Consider the following 18,959-nt stretch of genomic DNA (forward strand, 5'->3'; position numbering starts at 1 on the left):
GGTCTTTACTCAGGAAAGCACTTTGTTTGCCTGTAGGTACAAGTGCTAGTGTTTCTCTTGACTCTGGAACTGTGACCAAGTCCCCTCCTCTCCTGTAGCTGCAATTGCTAATGCTCCTTTCTTCTTTGGAATTAATACAAGGATACCTACTCCCCTGTTAGTAATCATAGGCACTCTTCTCTTCCCTAGAGCTGGGATCAGTGAACCTGCTTCCCTGTGGCCATAAGTACTAATGCTCCTCTTTGTTCTGGGACCATGACCCAGAACATTTGGTAGGAAGAGTTCTCATCTAGCTTTAATGGACATAAGGCACTTGAGATAAATAAGACAGGAGAAGGATTAAATCAAATTAAGAGGGAAAAGGTATGGTTCTCTGTAGAGGTACAGCAGTGGAGGAGAGGAAAAAGGAAAAAAAAGTAAAAAGAAATGTGACCAGGATGGGACCTGAATTCAAAAGGGAGCAGGGAGTATAAGGCAGAAAACTGACAGGAAAGGACTCAGAAAGGAGTTTCCTGTGAAGTACAAAGTTTCCATGAGGGCCCATTTTAATTGCTCATAGGAGACAAATATCACTACATTCCAGGAGCCCAAGTGGAGGAAGGAAGGCATGAACCCTTTGTAGAGGGCTTGAGGTCTCTTTTTCTGAAGTATGGGGAAGACACGGTAGCCAACACTGACATACTGGTCCATGGCAGAATTCACGTACTTCATTTTGACCATATCCACGGGGGAAGCAATGATGGTGGTGTAAAAGTCAACCTCAGAGGTTAATGTGAAGTGGAGTGGAAGGTCGAGTCATGAGGTGGGCCATCAGGAGAACATCTTCGATGTGGTCATAGTTCGCCAGATTAGCACAGTTGACAATAGCATTGTGGATGACATTGGATGAAGTTCCTTTCCATAGGTCCTAAGGCAATGGGAATAGTCTTATAGGCATTCACTGTGCCTTGGCATCTCAGGCTGCCACCTCCACAAGCCTAGGCTTGAAAACATACCTTCAGCACCTTTATGGGTCGGGCTATACCTACTACAAGTGCCCCTGTGGTACAGCCTGCCAGGACATGGCTTCCAATGCCTTCGTGCTCATGCCCCTTAGTGTAGATCTGCTTGACAGTCATGGAGGCCAATATGGACAGAGGCAAAGCTTATGTGGTGCTGCAATCCAGCCACCAACCCATTGTATAAGCTGCCAAGCCCCTCAGAATTCACCATAGTCATTATGGTGCCAGTAACACTCCAGTACAGGGCAATGTAGAGGAAGCATGGATGGTCCCCTGGCAACACAACAGGTCTCTAAATTCAGGACCAGCAAAGGGTTCCTTATAATCTCTTTCTGATCATTTTCCAACCCATTACTATCTGTGAGTCGAAGCTGTTACTGGTGGTTATGTAGCTGTCTCCAACATCTGCTACATTCTGTGCTCCCTCTAAGGCTTCCTGAGCAAGGTATTCTGAGTCAGCCACAACCTTGGTAAGGTAGACTTTTATTGCTGACCCCCTGCATTGCCTTGGGCAGGGAAAATTATTTCATCTGAACTTTTATTCATTCTGCTTCTCCAGAATATGATTTGAGGAGGTATTGTTTTTTGTTTGGAGGGGAATTTGGGAGATTTGGGGCTAGTTCCTTGTCTTCCTTTATCATCTTGACTCTTTCCAACCCCTGCCTTATTAGCTTACATTCCAAAAGAAGTAGAACTCAATCTCAACCTTCCAGCTATGCTCTGACCAACACAGAGTATGGCGGTAACATCGCTACCTCTGAATATAGTCTAAGATTGTATTAAGCAGCATTTCCAAATGCTTATATATTTTGGCTTAAATTTAGTCCACCCATTTATTCAGATTTTAAGTTAGAAATTCAGAAAATATTCTCATTGGGTGAGTAGCCCCTTACTTTAATTTATGCACACACTTTAGCACTCATCTAACTGCAGAGTCTACATTACAAAGTATATAATCCTACCCAGGAGAAAAGATAAAGGTTTCCCCTGAAAGCTGAAAGAATTCTTAGGAAAGGCTTTTATGGGAATTTGGAGAGAATTTTATTGTTCTACCTGCCTGGTAAGTGTGAACTAAATGAGTGTTTTTAACAAAGTGATGAGACCCAAAGATAGTGACTGGATCCATGATTTCATTAGTATTCACTCCTGAGTGGGAAAACCCTTTCTACTAATGCAAGGGAGCATCTTCTCTGTAGTTTATAGTCTCAGAGTTACCAAGAGCATTGAGAGGTTAAATGATTTGCCCAGATTCACACAGTCAGTGCATGTCAGAGGTGTGCTTTGAACCAACATCTTCCTGGTTTTAAGGCCAGTTATCCACTATGCCTTCATTCGTTCACAGCTTGAAGATGCTCTCCAGCAGAAAGAATCCCGATGCTCTTCACCTGTGCTATATCCCTAACCACAACCAATGACCGCCGTAATGTGAGCAGCACCAGCAGACCGATAGATGAATCTTTCCTAGCTCTGCCACAGGAAATCAACACTACCTTATGAGAAGTCCTAGGAATAGTGAACAAGATAAAAAGGCAGCAGCTTTACTTGCTTTTCTATACTTGGAAAAACAACTATGGGTACGCAACCATAAGTGGAAATGTAATAACTATCAATCACCTTTTCAAATGCAGTGCATTTAGAAGATAAATCCAAAAAAGACCTCAGCTACTAGAGTGATGATTCCAACCTTTACTAGTTGCACTAAACATTATTACCACTATTCCTCTTCTATTCAGGATCATTCAGTTTTTGAATGAAAATCTGTATGCAATCCCATTTATAATATTGTTTCTGCTAGGTGGCATGGTAGATAGAGTGCCAAGTCTGGAGTCAGGAAGACTCATCTTCCTGAATTCAAATCTGGCCTCAGACACTTACTAGCTGGGTGACCCTGGGCAAGTCACTTCACTCTATTTGCCTGAGTTTTCTCATCTGTAAAATGAGCTTGAGAAGGAAATGGCAAATCGACCTATCTTTCCCAAGATAACCCCAAATGGGATAATGCAGAGTCAGACATGACTGAAACAACCGAACAACAACAAAAATGAAACTAATTGTCCCCATCCATGATTTCTTTCTCTTATAGCTACCTTTCCTTAGGATGAATCTACATAAACTGATCTACTCCCTACTAAAGTGGGGCTTAAAAGGCACTCACTCTCCTTACTTCCTTGGTCTATTTTTTCAGCTACAAAAGCCAAGAAGTTAATTGGTTTAGCTTTTGATCCTTCCCCACTGGTTTTTTTAGAATGAAAAAGGCCATATATTTACTAGGGTTTTTTTTTAATACATGAAATTCCATATCCAACCTCTATGTCTTTGCACAAGCTGTCACCTGTCCCACCGTCTCCACCCCATGTTAAAATGTTCTCCTTCCTCACTTCTGCCTCTTAGAAGTCCTGCTTCTCCTCAAGGCTTGGCACCAGTGCCACTTTCCACAAGAAACCTTTCTGGATGCCCTTCTGGGTGGTAGTGCTCTATTCTCAAAATCTAATTTGTACATAGTTTGTATTTTCTTATGTATAAGGCAGTGGTTGTGTAGAGGAAACAGAGATGATCTTAAAGCCAAGAAGGCCCACGTTAAATTTCTGCCTCTGAAATATTTTGGCTGCATGACCCTGGCCATATCATTTAACCTCCAAGTACTATAGACAGCGCTAAAAGTATAAATTCCAGGAAAGGGACTAACTTGCAATTGTAGAAGTTTTCTCACCTAGGAGTTCCCTATGTCTAATCCCTGTCACTATTATCTGTGTGTATGTTGTTTCCCTTAGGAAAGTAATGTAGGAATAGGGTTATAGGGGATAAGAGTAAGTGCAAGGGAAGTGGAAATTGTCTCCAAAAGGACTGAGGCAAATTTAGACATGGTCCCTGGAAAGGATTCTGGAATGCAAGGGCTGGAGAGAAAGGGACTTGGGTGAGAAAAAACTGTCCCTTCCTGTTCCTAAGCTCTTGTTTGCTAGCTGGACCTAAACAATTTTAGGAGAGGTTTGGAGGTTCCTGTGCATTGGAGAACATCTTGAAGGTGGTCTGGCTTTCCCTGCTGTGTTTTAACAACTTGGCTAAGGTACTCTAAAGATTCTATCATTTGGGGTTTTTAGGTTTTTACCTCAAAAGCCAATGCCATCTTTGGGGGGGTTTGGGGAGGACTCAGCCCATTTTGAGTCCCTTCTCAATAGTTTTTGGAGACAGTATAAACTCTTTGATGACATTATATTCTCATTTTTGTCTTCATATTCCAAAGTACTCATTACTTAGTAGACCCTTAATAAATACTTACTGACCGATTTAGCCTACTTTTTTATGTCTTCCAATCTGCATACTTCTTAGTCAGCAATAAGTAGTGTTTGAGATGCTTGGTTGATGTCAGCAAAAAAGCAAAACTAGATTTTTATTCACAAATGTTGTCATATAAAGATTAAAAATCAGAAGCAAACAAGGTTCTAATAACTCTCCTGAGCTATTTTTAGGACTGTTCATTGTTCTTTTGAGGATAAAATGTTATGTTCATCCTAATGTGTTCTCATGTACCATATAGTAAGCAGCTTTCCCTGAAGCAGCCTTTTCTAGCTAGAGTCTTGTTCATGACTGAATTAATTCTACTTGGGGTCTGGTTTTGGGTTGTCAATATTCTGAGGAATTAATTTGGGGGGAGGAGGGAAAGCTTCCTTTGGTTGATCAAGATCTCAGAAAGTATGGACTTTTACCTTGAAACATCTCATCCACCCATACTGGTCCTTCCTCTTCATTATTTAAATTTTTGGCTGGAGGTGGTGGTGGAATACATAAATGAAACAGAATAAGATAAAATACAGTTAAATGCTAGAGAATAATAAATATCAAATGAGATAAGAATGGTTACTCAGGACTTAACCAAGTCTAAAGTAAACTAAAAGGTGCTAAAAGCTATACAGGTGAGAGTGATGGACACTCAGAAGGTGAAGCTAATTTTCTTCAAAGAGAAATACCAGTTTCCTTTCCACATCAAGGAGGTCAGGGGTAAAGCACCCCAGTGATCTGAAAAATGTGTGTAAAATTTTTTGATCCTCCCTATGTACCAAAAAAAGTCTGATTTTTTTGACTTTTTCTTTTGTGGGATGTTTACAGCACCTTATTGTAAAATTTGGGTTAAGCGTTTGATTATATCCTATGTTTGGGTCAATGTTAAGATATTTCCATATTTCTAGCCTTTTGTGTGTCATCTGCTGGCTTTTACATTCTTTTCACAAAGTTTAACTTATTATTTATTTTCACTTTTAAAAAGATATTATGTGTATTTATGGTATTAAAAGATAAAATACATAATAACATATATATTTTATGTATTTCTGAATTTCCAAACTTTTCCCTGTGTCATCTACCAGCCTTCTTCATGTGTCATATGTGGCTTCCACAAAATCCACCCCCCAAAAATAATTCCCATTTAATTTCTTATGCTGACCTGTGATATATCAGAACTGCAATGGGGAAAGTCACAATGTGGAAGAGATACCTGTATTTTCTTGAGCTCTAGGTTGTAGGAGGAATATTGTCTGAGGTGTCTGAGTCTGAAATCTTCTGGGTAGAGTTTTTATATACTGATATTTTGTACAAGTTTTCTCAGAGGAGAGAGGAAGGTCTCCTCTTAGGTCTTAGCAAGACTGCTCCCTTTAACTAATGAGGTCAATTGACGACCCATCCAACTATCTATCTATCTATCTATCTATCTATCTATCTATCTATCTATCTATCTATCTATATATTATCATCATCAGGGAAAATTGAATTCTTCATCCATTTAGTGTTTTCTGTGTGCATTTCTGGAGCAATCTCCTTCAAATGTCTATTGATCTCACCAAGGAAGCTCCATTGTCTTAAAAGTCACTCTTTTTCCCAGAATGTATTCTGTGACAATGAAAATATCTTTGGTGATGTTCCATTTTCTAGTTTTATGCATTAATACATATTGATAGGGCTAATGAAAGAAAACCGTATACGTGAATTTTAGATGATCTTAACACATGCATGGCAGACACCTTTAAGGTTGTTTTGCCATCTTGAGTTTAATACCTTAAATAAATCATCAAAAAACAAAATCAAGATCATATATTTTCTATCATTCCTGGTCAATGCAACTGTGGAGAGTAGACCTACTTTCCAAAAAAATCATCATCAAAACTCTAGCTGTTCCTGTATCATATATTCATCAAGGACATCCTTGATCCATACATGCCCCATCCTTAATGAGAAAGCAGGCATTTTGGTTTGTAGTTAGTGATATTTTCTTGGCTGCCTTTGGTGAGGATGGGAGGAGGTAATAATATCAACTGAGATCTTTTCGATTTGCCTGCAATTTTCTCTGTTGAGCTAACTTGAAATTTGATTCCTGAGAACCTTTTAAGTTGTGCTTTCTCACATACTAATGTTCACTCTATTTAGTTAGGTCCAACTAGTCCAACTAATGACTGTTTTCAATAGGTAGTAAGAGCTTAGAATTCAAATGTGGGATTCTACTGCTAATAATAATATGAATGTACAACCATGGAGTCACTGGCAGATTTTCTGCATCCATATCTACAATTGTTCTTTCAGTTTTATCTATAACTGCTCTTGGAATGATCTGGCCTGTTTGGGTGTTAATGGCAATGTTTCTACAGGGTCATTTTCTATTCTATTGCTTTTCATGGTTTTGCAAGGTGATAGAGTATTTAAAAAAAATTCTATCATTCCTCTCTGAAATGTATGCAATTAAGCTTGTATCCTTAAAAAAAAAAAAGGAGTTTTCTGCCTGTCATATCTCCATGGAGGTTGACCAGATTAATTACTAAGTTTTTTGTGGCTTCTTTGCTGTGGCAACTGTTTTATATCAATAATTTTTCTGTAAGAAATATCAATAATCAGAAATTATGTCTTTAGTTGAATTTTCTAGTGTCTAAAATTTCCTTAAATATGTCATTATATATTGTGATCTTCCATAATGTTTTCTTCTGATCTTTATGTTTTCTACAAAATTTTATTAATTCCTATCATTAGTCATTCTGTATAGAAGTAGAAATAATCCTGGATCTATAGCAAGTGTTCTATTTGTGAAGACAAAAGCAATTTTATTGTTTTGTGATGGTCCTTTGCATTACCATGCCCAGTATCTTACTACTCTCTTCTTGAATAAAATATTGTTGATAAACAAAAATTAGATTCCTGAGTAAACAACAAGTTTTTGTCCTCTTTCCATTATTAATATCAAATGTGTTTCTCAACATTTTTTGTTATCCTCCCCTATAACAATCTTTTCATTGAAGCCACTAAGTATCAAAATATATATTCACTTGGTTTTGTAAGAATCTGTTATGTTCTTAATAGTTTTTTTCATCCTCTGCAACAAATGCTAATGCAGAAGCTGTGACTCTCTTAATGCTAAATTCCTTGTTCTTCATGAGACCTGCAAGGAGAGATGACCAAATTTTTCATGAAATAATGTTTATTATTTCCCTTAGGTACCTAACAAAACCAATTCCAATTTCTTTATTCATTTCTCCCAAGAGAAACTTACAAATTCTTCCCATTGGCTATATCTTTTTTTAAGTCTTCTGATTTAATTTGTGGAAAGATTTTTAGTATAGTATAGATATGCTACCATTTCTTCTGTGGCATATCAAGTCATTGGTTTTTGAACAAACTTTTTTTTAATTGAAAAATCAGCAGTTAATATTTGTAGACAGTCAAAAACCTATGTGATTCTTAGTTCCTTTTTCTGTTTTTTTTTGTTTCTTTTTCTGCCAGTACCAGTACTTCTATCACTAGAAACCAAAAGGCTTCTCCTAGAATTCAAGACCATTTTGTATTTTCATCTGTATCATTGGTTGCCATGGCTAAAGTGACCAACTTCCGGTAGAGAAGTCTCTTTCTAATTAGCCAGACCAGTCTTTGGACCAGATAACACCACAAAAAGGATACTTAAATTTAAAAAAATGGACTTTTGATATCTTTTCACAACTAGATCATAACCATTTATTACCTGAAAATATTTGGTTCCTATACACTATGTGAATCTTTCAATAATTCAGTATCTTTGTATAATGAAAAGATCTTCAAATTTGAACTCAGAGGACCAATATTTGAATTCAAATTCTGCAAATTTATTTTTATGTGGTCTTAAGCATGCTATTCCATTTTTAGGGCCTCAATTTCTCCTCTATAAAATTTTGCAAAATGGACTGGCTCATTCATTGTTATAAAAAGTAAACAGGTAACCTCCAAACCTGATAAAAATGGGAAACTGAGTCAAACAAATATACACCCTAACACATATTGGCTAACCGACCTAGTTGAGCTTCTAATCAGTTAAAGGAAAATGATTCAGCAAATAAATCATTCTTATTTATTTAATTTCTAAAACAAAATACCCTGATTATAGTGTAGCTCTCAGAGGGAACGTGTGCCAGTGTTATCATTAGCCTTTTCTGTTATGGTGAAGTAGATGTGTTGTAGTCTGCACTCCAGGATCATAATTGGATCCTCACTGTAATCAAATGTGTTAAATACTAAGACATTTTATATTGTTTTAATATAATAGTACTGTGCATTAAAATTTGGCAAATATCTACATCATATCAAGTAATTTACATAAACAAGGACCTTGAACTCCTGAGAATCTAATGATCACTGCATTCATTCTTCATGCTTACAAAATATTCTATTTTGTAATCTATTCTTGATTTTTTTGGTTGCTAGCAAATCATCAGGCTCAATGGCATGCATTTTCTTAATCTATTCTTTGCCTCTACAGTAGTTTTCTGGTGTTGTTCTCATTTTCCATTTTCCATTGATTCCTCAAAATATACCAACCGTGACTCTAAATTTCTTCCAACACCTCTGGATGCAATTCATCTTGACTAGAAGAGGATATATGTGTTTGAATCTTCCTTCTGCCACGTACTACCATTGTGATTTGGAGCAAGTCATTTAACTTCTCTAGTTCCAAATTTTCTCATGTATTCTAAATCTCTCACAAGGGGGGAAATGATTTGTAAGGTCCCTTCCATTTCTAAATCCTAGGATAATATAAACTAAACTCATTTAAAACAGTTAGATGTTTTCTTACCATATTACCCTCCTTCCAATTCCCCTTATCCAGTAATTCTCTCCTTCCCAGTTTGAAGACCATTATTTTTATTGGAAAAGACAGAAGCAACATTATAAATTCAACTTCCACTTCTTTGTTATCATTTTACTGAATTCCCCAAGCAGTGAGCTGGTGCTTCTATAATTATTTTCTTGCCTCTCTGTCCCCTTCTCTCTCCTTTTAATCTTCAAAGCCAGGTTTACTTAGTTTCAGTTTGAATGTTACACCCTTTCACTAGGTTCTGGGAGCAATTCTGACCCCTAAGAAGGGCTAATATAAAAAAAAAGTTAGCCTAGTAATTTTTTTATCCAGTCAATTGGAATTTCATGGAATCCATTAAAGAAGCCAAAAGAAATCAACCTATATATGTCTTCTCTATATTATCTACATTCATTTTCAAAGTCTCCATTTTCTTCCAAAGTCAAAATCATGAACTGGAAGATAATATGAAAGAACCCTGACTCAGTACCATTTCTCCATGTTAAAGGGATTGCTGATTTTAAATCTGTTTGCTTGTTCACTGAGTATAATCAGTTATCAAAGAATACATTGGTTAAGTTATTGACAAGCTGATACATAAAAGACATCAGGATCATATGAATTAAAAAGTGAATATTACCAAACATTAAAAAAGGTCAATATTCTCTGTGATACACATTATCTTCAGAGAGATGACATTCTACTTAATTCTTTCTATAGGTCTTCATCACCAAACCTGGGAAGGATAAATTAGAGAAAGAGAAATATAGACAATGTAATTCATTAATTAACATTATTAAAATATTCATTAGCAATGTATACCTCATATAATATATATATATATATATATATATATGAGTGATAAAACAAATTCTTCCCAAACTTCAGAGTTGATTCTTTTACACAGAATAATGAGGGTGAATAATCATCTACATATTTTGCTCACTTTTTACATTTTTCCCTTTCACCTCCCTTTTTTCTTCTAGTGCTCCTAGAACAGAAGCAAACAAGCTAATTCAAAACAAATGCAATTCGGACTCTCTTGGCTTGAAGAAATGTGAGCATATTACATATGTTCTCATTCAAGTAAATAAAGTGATGACTTTCTCAGTTCAATTTAGAAAATGAATTGCTATGTAATTTTCTTGGCTTTATAAGGATTAAGTCAAATTTCAGGGAGATAGAGCTCCTTTGCACAGGGTGATCAATCCCAGGGGGTTGAAATTTAAAAGACCTTGACTTAAAATTCATCACTGAAAAGCAACAGTTTAGCCTAGAATTTAAAATAGAAATTTGTCACATGCTTCCTCAAACTGACATTTACATCTCCAGTTGAGATCCACCTGTGGCAGTGCCAGTGTTGAGTGGCCTTCCTAAATCCCAGGTCTCTAACGATAGGGGTATGGTATGCAAGGTCTCTGTCTCTATTGTCCCTCAAGAGGGTTTGTTTTTTAAAATTAATTTCAGATTGCTTTACATGCAATTTCCTAGGGTAGGTTATCACAGGTTGTACTAAGCATGAAATATTCCAGTTATCACTGTAAGTGCATACATAATGCAGTAAAAAGGACACTGTAGTCGGAATCAGAAGACTTCTATTTTAATCCTGACTCTGACTTAATATTTTTGTGACCTTGTGAAAGCACTTTGCCTTCCTTGGCCTTCATTTTCTCATTGATAAAATTAGTCAGAGGAACTAGATGAACTCTAAATTTCCTTTCATATTTAAATACTATGATCTACTTCTCTATTTCTTCCATGCAACCTCAAGTTCTAAAATTGTCAGAGTGAAAAGTGCTGGTGATAGACACCTTATTGTTTGAGGGTAAAGAGGAACACATTCAGAAATATAAGGATTTGTAGGTAGTTATGTATAATGATTCAGAATAAAGTTTTCCTCTCCCTTATTATTTAATGGGTATCATATGGATCAGGAAATTGGTTCATGATTAAATTGAACACAACAAATATTTGCTAAGTAAATCCTCTCTGCAAAATTCTGATGGGGGTGTGGCAAGAAGAGAACTAGAGCTTAAGAAAAGTATATTCCTTGCCTTCATAGAACCTTCAGTCTAATAAACTAAAATTTTAAGATGTCCTTAACTCTTATTTTACCAGAAAAGGAGACTATTATATGCATATCAAAAGGGGCAGGGAGGAAGTAATGAAATCATATTTCCTGTCTTCTGGGTGATTATAATAGAAATGTTTCCAAGATAAGAACAATGTATTAGTCCTGCTGCCAACATTGTATGGCATTTGGCATTTATGTTTTGTTCTTTAATATTCATAGCCAATATGCTCATACTAGCAGTTGTGCTCACAAGGGATGGAATCAACCATGGCTAGGATTCAGGGTGTAAGTAAGGATAGAAGGAAAGAGATATGTAGCTATTTTCTTAGAGAGACCCTATTTCTAAAGAAAAGATTTCTAGACATCACAGAAATAGGTTTTATACATTACTCCAAGTACATGTCTATATTCTTCCTATTATACCCAGTGTGCCTCTGTGTAAATAAATGCTTCTTTGTTCCTAAAAATGAGTTCTCTTCTAATACTAGTACTAATAACAACTCATATTTCTATAATACTTTAAGTTTCCCATTAAAATGTAATCTTCTTAAGGATAGAGACTGTCTTTTTTTCCTCCTTGTATTTGTATTCCCAGTAATTACATAGCACGGTAGCCTGGAATATAGTAAGCACTTAATACATGCTTTTTGTGTTGACATTTCCTAATGGGAATCAGATCTCATCTGAGCTTTCCTTTTGGTCCTGTTACAGTAAACTGTGAAGTTATTAATATAATCATACCTTAGTTTTTCCCTTAGATCAATTAGAATAGAGTGAAAGAAATCACTATCAAAGGGTCCAGAAGAAATGAATGATATAGGATGATGAACTAGATGACACAGTGGATAGAATACCAGACCTGGAATCAAGAAGATGTGTTCAAATCCAGCCTCATTCACTTACTAGCTATATGACCTCAGACAAGTCACTTAACCCTATTTGCCTCAGTTTCCTCATCTATAAGATGAGCTTGAGAAGGAAATAGAAAACCACTCACTTTCTTTGTGAAGAAACTCCAAATGGGGTCATGAAGACTGGAATATGACTGAAATAACAGAACAACAATATGCTGTAGAAGAGAGAACACTGCATTGAGAATAGATGTTACAACATATGGACCAGATATCTGGTCCATACTTTCTACATACTTGTAACTTAGAGCCAAAAGATTCGGGTTCATTTGCAAGTCTGCTGGGTTCAGAGAAGACTAGCACCTCTATTGTAAGGATGAGTCCTTTTCAGGGCTCCTTTTTCACATTTGGTGTCAATCTGTCACCCATTTCTTACCTGTTACTCTACAAAGTTAGAGCATGCACAGAGGTAACACTCCAGGAAAATTATGTAGACAGAAGGACTAAACCAGGTTGAGGGTAACTAAAAGGTGTGAAACCTGTTAGTGAGTGAAGGGGATATCTGTTCCAAGCACAAAAAGACTTCCTCTGGCAGACTGGGAGGATGAAAATGATCTGTTCCAATAGCAATAAAGGTGGCTGAAGTATATGCTATGGAGTATTTAAACTTGGCAAGACATTGAAGACACAAAGGTAATCTACTCTATTCTGGATCACTGGAAATCACCTTGATTTTTGTCCTGCTACTGGACTTCAGTCTCTCTGGAAGAGAGAATGAAGCTGACACTTTGGGCAACTCTATTTCACTTAAATCCAACTCATTTGCAAGTCAAGATATCATCTTAATGATGTAATTGATCCTCTTCAAAAATGAAGGAAGAACAACAATTTAATAGGCATTTGCACTTGGGCAAATCAATTAAATTTGGTGGGCTTCAATTTTCTCATCTGTTAAAATAAAAGGCATATGCTAGATGATCTCTAAAGTCTCTCTTAGCTCTAAAATCCTGTGGACTTCCCTCATCAGGGAGTATTTTGGAAATATTTAAGGATTAAAGCCATAACTTATTACCCTTCTTGATATATATTCATCCAAAGTCAAGAGACCTTAAGGAAGGTCTCCAGAGCTTTGGGTGAATGGCTTGCAGAGAATTTATGGGAAGAAATGGACAAATGTCCTTCCATATAAGAAGACATAGATGGATTTTGACCTTCATCATGGAGAAAATATGCACATCAATGAGATCACAGACCCTTTAGGGTATCATCAAATGACTCAAGAGGATAAATGAACATCAATAAAGGAGACATTCAAAGCAGGAAGCAAATTTTATCAATTATGGATCAAATGGTCTCTATTTAAACTGAATAATACCTTACTCTCTAGAGATGAACATGGTTTGCTGCTTATAGGCATAGAATAGAGAGTCAAACAAATGCCCCTCACATGGAGCTAGTTCTAATGGAAATGAAAGAGTAAAGTAAGCAAAGTAAGAAACCTCAGAGAAGAATATAATATGAGCAGCAATGGCTAGATAGAAATGATCACCTGCAAAAAAAAAAGAAGTCCACACATCTCTCTAAATTAATTTGTTTCCATCTGTGCATTTGCTTGTACAAAATCTGACAAATTCCAACAAATGCAGCCCTACCATAAATATAGAGTTCTATCAATGTCAGCAGAAAAATGGAAATTTAGCACGTCTTTTGCTTTAGATTTAAGCCCTTTGGTCTCTCCTTCTTTACTAATTTCCATTTTTTCTGCCCTGGTCCTTCTACTCTTCTTAATTTTCTAGTGGAAGCATGATGAAGAACCCAAAAAAGAACACAGTTTGAAGTCTCACCTTAGAATGTCTAATAAGTCTTAGCAAGTTTCAATAAGGAATCATGCTTCATGCAGAAGTTGGATGCAATGATCTTGCAGGATGCTCCCACCCTTGATATCTAGGATTATCTGATTCTTAGATACAATTCCAAAAGTGAGTTGCAAGGGGGGTGTTGAGCCAGGACAAAGGTAGGTCTTTAGCAAATGCTTGCTAAACTGAACTGAATGGAATTAAATTAAATTGATTTAGGCTAAATTGAATTGAATTATTGGAGAAGGCTGCTGACAAAACACTTTGTGATAACATGTCTTAGTGAATGAGACCATAAATGCAAATATATTATTTTATCACAAATGCAGGCAAAATGCCATCCAATCTGATATTGTCTCTGGCACCTTAAAGCATTTTTAAATGCTAGATATAATAATAAAAAAAAGATGGTCATGATGATGATTATGAGGAAGAAAGATAGAAAGCATGGGCTAGAGACGGTGACATTTTTATAATGCTTTGCAGTTTTCAAAGCATTTCATAGACTGCAAACTTCCTGGTTAAGTAGGTAATACAAATTTGTTACCTCCATTTTACATTTGGGAAAAATTAAAATGCAAGAGAATTAAATGACTTGTGCAAGGTAACATGTCCCAAGGTATAAAGTCCAGCTTTGAACTCAGATCTTTAGACATCAAACCATTGCCATGTCCACCATTCTGTAGCTGCTTTAAGGAGCAGTAGGCATCTGTTCAAATCTGCTTTTGTTTCTAAGTGGCAATATACTTAATCTCATTGAACCTCAGCTGCCTCATCTGTAAAGTGGGGTTAATTCCAAATCATCTGATTTGGAGACAGGAGACCAAATCAGATTATCTCTTGAAGTTCTTTCTTGTGCCAAATTCTAGTAATATATATTTTGTGGTACACTGAGTCATCCTATCATTGACCTCCCAAACACCTGAGGCACATCAATCAATCAATCAATCAATCAATCAATCAATCAATATTTATTAAACACTTCATATGTGCCAGGCACTGTGCTAAGCCCTGAAGATATAAAAAGAGGCAATGGTCATATTCTCAATAAGCTTACAATTTAATGGGAGAGACAATATGCAAACAAATTCATACAATGTAAGTTAAAACAGAAATAATTAGGGAAGGCTTCCTGTAAAAGAGAGGGTTTTAGTTGGGATTTAAAGGAAGCCAAGCAAGTCAGTAGTTGAAACCCAAATGGGAGAACATTCCAGGCATTCAGGACAGCCAGAGAATTCTCTGAGCCAAGAGATGGAATGTCTTATTCACAGAACAGTTAGGATGCCAGTATCACTGGATCAAAGAGTACCTGTTGGGGAGTAAGATGTAAGAAGATGCATATGAACCTGTAGGTGTAGGTAGAAGTGGTATACACACAAACACTACTATATCATATAGCAGGGGCTTCCTTGGGTATTCAAGCATGGACAATTGCCCTCTCTTTTATTTCCCTGGATATCTGGTGTATCACATCCACAGTGTGACAGATCTAATCATAACCAAGGCCGATTCGGCAGTCACCCCAGAATAAAAGCTCATCATGTTCCCAAGGAAATGATAGAAACATACAAATCAATTGCCCTTTTCTTTTTTCTTTGTCCCTCTTCTGAATTCAGGCACAAGATTTGATAATAATGCTGGGAAAGGGAGTGAATTTCACAGTCAGGGAATAGTCAAAATAAAAGCCACACAAAATCAAGACTAGAGCAACAGTTCCCAAGATGAGCCAAGAACCCAATTAAATACTCTGATGGCTTTCATAGAACCTTTCTCATTCCTCCAGACTTAGAGCGATACCACTAGAGTGATGCCACTAAAAGGGATTTCCTCCAACATTCCATTTTTATTAGAGATATTTGCTTCCATAACTCACTCACTCCCACTACTGAACTATAAGATCTTCAAGAGTAAGGAGCACACCATATTTATCTTTGTCTTTCTTTTGGTGCCTGCCACTGTGTTTTCCATTCCTTTCTATAGTCTAACCAGTGTAAGTCCTCCCTCCACTTGTGTGGATAGAAAGTCTTATGTGCCTCTCCATCTTATGTGATTTTTGCCCCTACAAAGTCTTCTTGAAATCTTTTTTTTTTGTAGGAGAGGAGGCACCATACTTGCCAATATTCAATATTCTATTAATATCAATATTCTATTGATATAGAGAATATCTAGTGAAAAAAAGTACCTTTAGGAACTCAACTCAGCACCCATTTTGCAATGTATAGCTTTAAAGATTGTTTTAAGAAAGATAAAGAAACTTGCTCAGGGTCTCGCTGTTTTGTTATTTTTCACTTATGTCCAATTCTTTGTAACCCCATTTGGGGTTTTCTTGCCAACAGTACTGGAATGTTTTGCCATTTCCTTCTCTAGCTCTTTTGATAGATGAGGAAACCAAAGCAAAGAGTGTTAAGTGACTCGCCCAGGGTCACACAGCTTGTAATAGTCTGAGACTGTATTTGAACTCAGGAAGTTCTGACTTCAGGCCCAGAACTCTATCTACTGTGCCACTTACCTGCCCTTTCCATAGTCTTGCAGGCTCCAAGGACACCATCTTAACCCACAAGTAAACCTAGTGGTTTGCATGAATGAAAAATAAGGAAACAGTCTTGAAGATGTGTATTTCTCATGATCCCTCTCAAGAAGAGATCTGTTGCAAGAGAGAAAACAGAAACTTGAACATTGCCCAACCTTGGGGCCAAGAACCTTATTTTTTTTCTGGGAAATAATTATTTTTTCAGCGTGAGGTGATATTTATGGTCAAAGAGTTGCTATTTTGTTGTTTCTAGAGACTGGTTCCTATTTCAAATACAGGGAGGGGAAAAGGGAATAAATATTTGCATGGGGCCTTCTATATCCTTGAAACTATGCTAAGAACTTTACAAATAATTCTGTCATTTAATCATCACAACTTTTTGAGCTAGGTGCTATTATTATCCCAATTTTATAGTTGAAGAAATGAGTGACTTGCCCAGGATCATAAAACTAGTAATCATCTGAAGCTGGATTTGAACTCCCCTCTTCCTGATTCTGTGCTAAAATTCTATCCATTTCACTTCCTAGCAGATCATAAAACCATTGGACTTAAAACTCACATGTCCTACTTTTACACTTGACATATTGATTTCAGGATCAATAAAATATCAATTGAGAGTTTAATTATTTACATTAGGAAATTATTCAAGTTAGAAAGCCTGGGATCTATTTATTAAGTAGCTATGTGACTTTAAATAAATCAATTTTCCTATCTGAATCTCATTTTCCCTATCTATAAAATGAGGGAGTTGGATGAGCATGTTTGACTAAAGTCCCTCTCAGCTTTAACAGTATGAAATTTTCCTCCTTGCACAGTAAAATTCATTGAATGATTTCTCATAAATAGTGAGTTCCCTTCATGCACTCAGATTTCTGTAAACCAGTCCTTAGTTACTGGATAGATAAGTTGAGAAATAGGGATACACAAAACTGCTGCTGACTGGATACAAATCATATATATATATATATTTATATATGCATATGTGGATAGATAGAAACATAGACAAATATATAGATGGATGATAAATATATAGAAAGAAAGGAAAAAAGAAAGGAAGGAAGGAAGAAAGGAAGGAAGGAAGAAAGAGAGGAAGGAAGGAAGGAAGGAAGGAAGAGAGGGAGGAAGAAAGGAAGGAAGGAAGGAAGGAAGGAAGGAAGGAAGAAAGGAATAAAAAGAAAGAAACAGGCAGTCAGACAGACAGAAAGATAGACAGACAGATAGATATAGATGGATGGACGGATGATAGGAAGACAGATTAGATAAACAGATGAGAGAGAGAGAGAGAGAGAGAGAGAGAGAGAGAGAGAGAGAGAGAGAGAGAACCTTAGAGATGATCAGGAAAAGTGAGGGGCATACAAGATTCCCTGAGGAAAATAACTAGATTTTCACGCAACTTCTCAAAGACCCTTCTACTGCTCAAGGCCAGAAATACCCAGTAGCTCCTTGGAGGGTATATTTTCCCCTCCATTGATAGTGAGGCCGCCTGAATCAGCTGAACTTACTAAACACAGCTAACTGTCTTTTGAGGTCCACTCAGACATACCTCTTTCCATTGACATTTACACAGTTCCTTCTTTTCTCCTTTTCACGGTCCCCCACTGTCACACCTGACCCTGCCTTTCTCTTTTCAGTGCCCAATTTTTATGAAAAGAAAAACAAGCCTTGGTGGGCTCTGTTCCAGGAGAAACCTTAAATTGGGCTCTCTCTATTGACTCCCACCCACATCCCCCCCAGCTCTGGGCTCGGGATGGCTGGTGAGAAATGTGGGTCTCAGAGTGAAAAGAAAGACGCCTCAGAGACCCTTTCTTTCAGCCAATTAAGTTACATTACAATACACTCGGGATTATAATCAGCATGCAGCCGATTAAGTAGCCTCCCAAGAAGCTAGACGCAAAAAGGTAGAAGATTGGACTTGCTCCCCAAGGAAATTCACCGTTCAGTGACTGCTCTGCTTTCTATAGAAACACATTGGAATAGCATGCGGTCCTCCCTCCCCCAACCCCTCTCCAGTCACCACACACACACACACACACACACACCCTCCTCCCCTACATCAACCCATACATGCCTTAATTAATAAATGGATGTGTGCTTGGCAAGGTCAGCTGGGGCAGGGAGGGCTGAGGTTGAGGGACTGGTAGGCTTCCTGAACTAAAGGAGCAGATTTAAATGGTGGAGGCCATATGTCCTTTTGGAATTTACCTTCTAATCCTCCCGCAGCAAAGAGGCAGGAAGAGATGATCCCTGTGAATGGGATTCCCCATCCTCAGGCATCTTTGAAAAAGAATCTGCTTCTCCTTTCTGAGTTCATTGCTCCAATCACCCGCCAGAGGAATTGCCCCAAAATAAAGGGCAAATCAGCCAGCTTGGGTTTAGTTTGTCTTTAATCAGATGTTTCGTGTCTGATTTCCTTCCTTCCCTCCCCACCCCCAGATGTTGGGTATATATGTGCATGTGTGTTTGTGTGTGTGGACAATAGGAGGGGGTGGCATCAGGCTTTCTCATTTACTTGCAGTGGCTCCTGATTCTGTCACTTGTTTTGCTCCCTTCATCTCATTAAGTGAAATTCT

The 18,959-nt window shown here is 37.2% G+C and overlaps 1 pseudogene; it reads right to left on the bottom strand.

Annotated features, from left to right (window-relative positions):
* Nucleotides 1–497: 497 nt before the first annotated feature.
* LOC123248166 lies at nt 498–16,407 on the bottom strand (annotated as a pseudogene).
* Nucleotides 16,408–18,959: the final 2,552 nt, after the last annotated feature.

Source organism: Gracilinanus agilis, chromosome 1 (assembly GCF_016433145.1).
Source record: "Gracilinanus agilis isolate LMUSP501 chromosome 1, AgileGrace, whole genome shotgun sequence".
NCBI lineage: Eukaryota > Metazoa > Chordata > Mammalia > Didelphimorphia > Didelphidae > Gracilinanus > Gracilinanus agilis.